Here is a 6,051-nt window from a genome sequence, read left to right as displayed (position 1 = left end):
AGCTAGCTCACAATAAGTTAGCTTAGAGGGAACACTGCTGCCAGGCACTTTCTATGCTTCCACTCATGAAACTGGTCATATAACCCTGTACTAGAGCTAGCTGTGCCCTGACAGTTGTAACAGGCTGGATCTGTTCCGCACTTTCTTACAGGCAAGGATTGTTTTACTTCCTACCTTTTATTTGTGCAGCTTGACACCACTCAGGCAAACTAAGTGATCTGCCATCTCCCACAGTCCTTAAGTGGGAGTGTTGGCAAAAAATGCTAGAGAGCAAGGGCTGGGTAATTTGGCCAGTGGACAAGATCTCTGGATGAGTTTAGAAAATGCAGAAGAAACTGCATACTGCAGTTAACTTTTCCCCAATGCAAGATATTAAGGCCTCTTGCCCAGAGTCATTTTTCAACTATTTACATAGAATCTCAAGAGTTGGAAGGGGCCATGCAGGCCATCTAGTCCAACCCCCTGCTCAATGCAGGATCAGCCTAGAGCATCCCTGACAAGTGTTTGTCCAGCTGCTGCTTAAAAACACCCCCCCTGCCCCATCTCCTTTTTCATATGCCCATACCTAGGAGACCAAACCCCACACCTACACCAGTTAAAATCCAAGCTGCCCGACAGATGCAGAAGAATAAAGGGTAGAAAAGTAGGCTGTACCACTTTAGACAGGGATGGAGCTATCATCTTTTTCACTATTTTACTCCTCATGCAAAAATACCCTGCACATTAAAAAAACAAACAAAAACAAAACAGCACACAGGGAGCCAAGCTCTGGCTTAGGTTTCTCCTTACAGGGGACTATGTGAGGGAGCTTTAAATCATGCAATTTCTTGCCTGCAGCCTGAAGTGGTATAGTACATTCTGCCACCTGTATAGACCACCCCTAAAATACATGTTCATGTGGTGTCTAGATATGTGAACTGTTCATTAGCCTCTGGAACAAGGCACCAAAAGCCGCTGTCCTGCTTCTCTATGTATTCTTGTCATTGTCCTGCTGCTTTCTACTGCAGACCAGCAAGCAGCAAAGACACAGCCCATCATCTATGCAGATATCTTGCTGAGTTGCCAAAAAGGGGAAGGGAGTTAGTTGCTCCTCCTCCTAGGATAACTAGGCTAGCTGTGGTTTGAATGGGCTTGGCAGCTAAGACCCAGAGGAGGGCTGAGCCCTTCTTCCCACCAGGTGACAATCCTGCTGTAGTGCCAGCGCCAAACTTCTTTTCCTCGCCCCTCTGTGTGTCCTTCCGTGTGTACAATCAATACAAGCACAGGTAGGAAGTTTTGATACCAAATAAAACTGGGTGCAGGCAAAAACCATTACCTCAACTGCTGCCTCTCACGCCACTCTGAGAGAAATCCACATTAAAATAAAGACGTGAATGCTTCCAAATAAGGGGGTGATCACTGACCTTGGTTGGATGCCAGCTTGGGCTTAGAGGATGATAAGTCTAGAACTGCTGCATCTACTTTAGCCAGATCAGCTATTTTATGTGAAGATGACAGCATGAAATGAATGGGATGAATCTTAAGTGCCCCCATATCTTACCACGCGCATTGGGAAGATGCAGCAAATCCAGCCCCCCCCCCCCACACTGTTTGCGTGTGACCAGATCTTTGCAGTTCTTTTACATGGAAGTGGATCGTATCCTGCTAAGAAATCCACACCTGATCAAGCTGCACTGAATTTTGACATATTTGGAACTGCTCTCTTATCGGCAAATAGTCTGCAAAGATGTGACTCTCTAGTTTCAGCTCTTACACTGGAGGTGGGGTTGGGTTCTGTTTTCCTCCTCAAAATCGGGAGCTTGTGATTTCATGAGAAACTCCGATGTGCAAAATGTTGGCATCCATTTCCTTGCCGAAAGTCATGCTGTGCCGTTCGCCAATCCGATAGAGATGTGCATTTAGTTCAGTGATACAAGGCAATCCCGCTTGAAAATCGAAGCACTCCACTTTATCCTTGCAGCAGGAGCACTGAAACACTGCAACTTCAACTATGTTACAGGGAGGGGAGGAAGGAGAAAAGATGCTGCATTACTGTTGCTGTGGTGTTCAGGGTACTTCTACAGCCGTGCCTAAGGGCTCCCGCATCTCAAGAAACCAGTATGTCTATTTTTCTTTGTCTTATTTTTGTAGCAGATAGGAGTTACATATTGTATCAGAGAATTCTATTTTCTTAAGCTGTGTGTGTGTATTATTTATATGTAAAGAAGCTGTTTTGCTGGGGTGATGCCCTCTTGTGTGATCACAACGTTGTCGACTTGCTCAAAGGAGAGGATGGGCCCAGTAGGCCTGGTCAGAGGACAGATCACACGCTGTTATACAACCACATCAGTAATAATAAAAAAGAAAATCCAATGTTTACCTGGAAGTCTTGCCTTTGAATGAGATAAAGAACACCAGCAGTAGTGATGTCAAAGAGCTTGATCACTTAGCTAAGGGGACATACAGGCTGGGGCAGGTGGAAGTGGCATAGACCGCCCCATAGAGTTTGGGAGCAATTCTGTATCATCCTCTTAGAAATTCTAGCAGGATGATGTTTTTGCATGAGTGCACAGAGAAGTGACATGCACATGGCTCAGGGTGGCATTGAGTTTGCATTTCTCAGCCCTTCATTCTGTGTAGCAAACCATTGTGACCGGGGGGATTGCTGTTCAAAGGAAATCTAGACATGATATAGTTGGCAAGGCTGATGTTCCATGTGACCCACCATTGCTGGGGAGAGTCTTTTACCAACTTGATTAAAAAGCTAGCTTGGAAGTCTCTGCTTTACTGTCAGAAAGACGAAGTCAGCACAAGAGCAAAGGGGACTTCTTTCCAACCGCATCCAGCTGAGAAGCAACTTCTCCTCTTAAGACTCAGCTGTTCTATGCCATGGTAGCCCACGGTACATGGGGCTGTCCTTGAGAACCTGGAACATCAAGTAGTCCAAAATGTGGCCACTTTGTCGTTAACTGCTTTCTTCATTTGACTCCTATCTTAAGGCATTTAGTTTGGTTGCCTATTTGTTTCAGGTTTCAATTTAAGTTGTTTGTTCTTACCTTTGAGGGCCTTCACAACCTGGGCAACAGATGCTTAAAGAACCGACTCTCTTTATGTGAATCTGTGGCACTTCTGATCCTCTGGACAGTTCCTTCGTATTGTCCCTGCAGATCTGTAAGAACTGCCACTCCACCATTCTGGGCCTTTATGAGAGTCGCTAGCTCTTAAAATGCATATATCTGACAATGGTTGGGGACCAGGGATGAGGCCTAGCACTGACCACGAAATGCTCTGTCCTTAGGTGCACCACTATTCCATATACTTACAAATCCCACTCCCTGGCAATGTATAATTACATGCTAAGAGGCCAACACAGAAAAGCCCACCACAGTTTGGATTCCTGTTCCTGCTACAAACATCAAGCAAGAACAAAAGGGCATATAACTCAACCAGATGAGAGCCCTGTGGCAACTCTGGCCTTTCTTGTGGCCCCAAATCTGTGGAATGGCCTTCATGAAAGGATTGGGAATAGCTGATCTGTAATGTTCCTTTTCCTTCTAAATCAGGATTAGGTTACTCAGCTTCCAGCACTCCGGTTCATATATCAAAAATGGGTGTGCTTAAAACAAGTCTGCTTATTAACGGGGAAATACAGGAATAAGAGCAACTGGTTTCAGGGCAGGGAGCTAATGCAGTTTACACTTATAGCTAACAAACAGAAGTAACTAAGCAGGGAATCCACCCATAAGACTAAACCAAGTATCCAAATATTGAGGAAAGCAGACCATTCCAGTGTAATGCTCTGGAGGACTTTGGGTTGTCACATTAATGGGGGGGAAATGCCTTCTTCCTTTAATAGAAGCTTAATGGGATGTTATTCACTAGGTGATGTTATTTACCTCCCTGCCAACACAAGTTTCTGCTGCCCATTGCTTCACATTAATCTATTAAAGGGGCAGGATATTATTTCCCCCTTCACGCAGTTGGCAACTCTACTTGCTATGCTGAGGAGGATTGCAAGTCCTCTGTCTGAAGGTGCTGTGGCTTGGATCATCACTCTTATGGCTGGCTTAGCAGCCTGCTCTTAAAGACACACATTAGAAGACTGATTGGCAACTGAACTGGGAAGGGAAATGATCTAGTCCCCAACATTGCTCAAAGAGGGACTTACCAATGTCCTCCCAAGATTATTTGAAACAGCTTTCCTGTTCCTTCAAGTTGTGCCAGCAGCAAGCACTGCCTTCAGCAGGCCTGGTTTTATCCCCAGTCTGCCAGCTGCAGAGTTTAAGAGTCACCTCTTCTAATTTCAACAGTCATTTGATCTTCCTTCCTCCCCCACTTTCATCTATTTGCTTTCTTTCTTTCTTTCTTTCTTTTCTTTCTCTCTCCCTCCCTTCCAGTCTCATTTAATATTAATAAAAAGCAAATTTGAATATTTTCAATTAAAAACATGTGTAATATTTGTTCATATCTTGCAGCTCTCAAACACCTGACATTTATTCTATGTGGCTCTTACATTAAGCAAGTTTGGCCACCCCTGCTCTAACCCCTCCACAGTACGTTGCCTCCACACATACACACTGCTTGTGCTTCTGAGACTTCTCACTCCTGCCGCTTCCTTGACAAGGCCTCTCTGGATTCCCAGTGGTACTTAATTTGAGGTAATCTCAGCTGCCTTGGGACATCACCCAGGCTTCTCAAGCATTTCTAAGGACTGTGCCACTAAACTGTTTTCACAGCTAGATTTCTTGCCATCTCTGCGGGAGTCTTTCGTTAGAAGATTTCCTGTAAGGATGTTCCACCAGACAAAAAAAGCATTAACCTTTGGTAAAATTGCTTAAATCTCCTTAAAGTGTCTTAATCTTTAGTACATTACCATCATCCATCAAGGAGGAAGACAACAGGAAAAGGGAAATTAACAAATGGGAAGAGAACGATATAAATTCACATATGACATATTAGTGGGGGGGGGGGTGCACAATATGTCTGAACCAAGCCATAACCAGAGGCTGGCAGTAAGTGAATGGAAGGTGGTTCGGTTCCCTTGCCCTTGGACAGCATTAGGCTTTCCCCATGTTACAATTATGTTTGCCATTCTCAGTCTATTGCCTCCATATTCATTCAGTTTTTATTCCTCATCTCCAAATTGCTTAAGGCTGCTTACAAGGTAGAACAGTTTAAAACATACACTATATTTAAAAAAAACCACTATAGCAAATTAGCAACACATTTTCAAGAAAGCATGCTGTCCTAAATATATGTCATCCTAAAGTACACTGGCCTGTATCCAACTGCACAGTTCCTAAGGGATGCCAGCCTCCAAGTGGGACCCGGGGATCCCCCAGAATTACAGTTATATCTCCAGACTACAGAGATGAGCTCCCCACAGAGAATACAGATGCTGTTAGATTGCGCTAACGAAGACTCGGACAGTGATTCAGCAAGTGATTTCAGCTTTATTGGAAGTAGCGAACAAACACTTAAACGCATGTAGAAAAACCAGAACAAACAACATTGGAGCTAGGCTCCTATTTAAACATACCGGGCTAATATAGCCCCTCCCATTATATACAATAACAACCAATTAGATTGCAGGGATAATGACAAATCAGCGTTCTTCCCGCTCGGGGAACAGTTCATCTGTGATTGGTCGCTGTTTTGAAGCGACCAATAGTTTCTCAGTACTACTGAATCCTCTGCTGGCTTGAAGCTTAACATGGGCGTTCAATGAGGTGATTCATTGTTCTGTCAGTACATAACAGATGCTTTGGAGGATGGCTCCACCCCCAAATCTCCAGGAGTTTCCCAACCTGGATCTGGCAACCCAACCCCACACCAGTGGCTGATTCTCCTCTACCTCCCTAGCTTTTCCTGAGGGTCTATGGACCACCAGGAATGAAATTTCAGGGCTGCAGTGGACAGGGGTAATCGACAGAAATTATTGTCCCCTCTTAAGAAAGCTTAACATTCCTTATGATTGGCTGGGTACTGGTCTAAGGTTGCCATCTCCAGTTTGGAAAATTCCAGGTGATTTGGGAGCTTTGCCTGGGGAAGGCAGACTTTGGGAGGCCTCTG

The sequence above is a fragment of the Gekko japonicus genome, unplaced genomic scaffold, assembly GCF_001447785.1.
Source record: "Gekko japonicus isolate JY-2015 unplaced genomic scaffold, Gekko_japonicus_V1.1 scaffold498, whole genome shotgun sequence".
In the NCBI taxonomy this organism is placed as follows: domain Eukaryota; kingdom Metazoa; phylum Chordata; class Lepidosauria; order Squamata; family Gekkonidae; genus Gekko; species Gekko japonicus.
The sequence above is the reverse complement of the archived record's forward strand: the minus strand, read 5'-3'. Positions refer to the sequence as shown.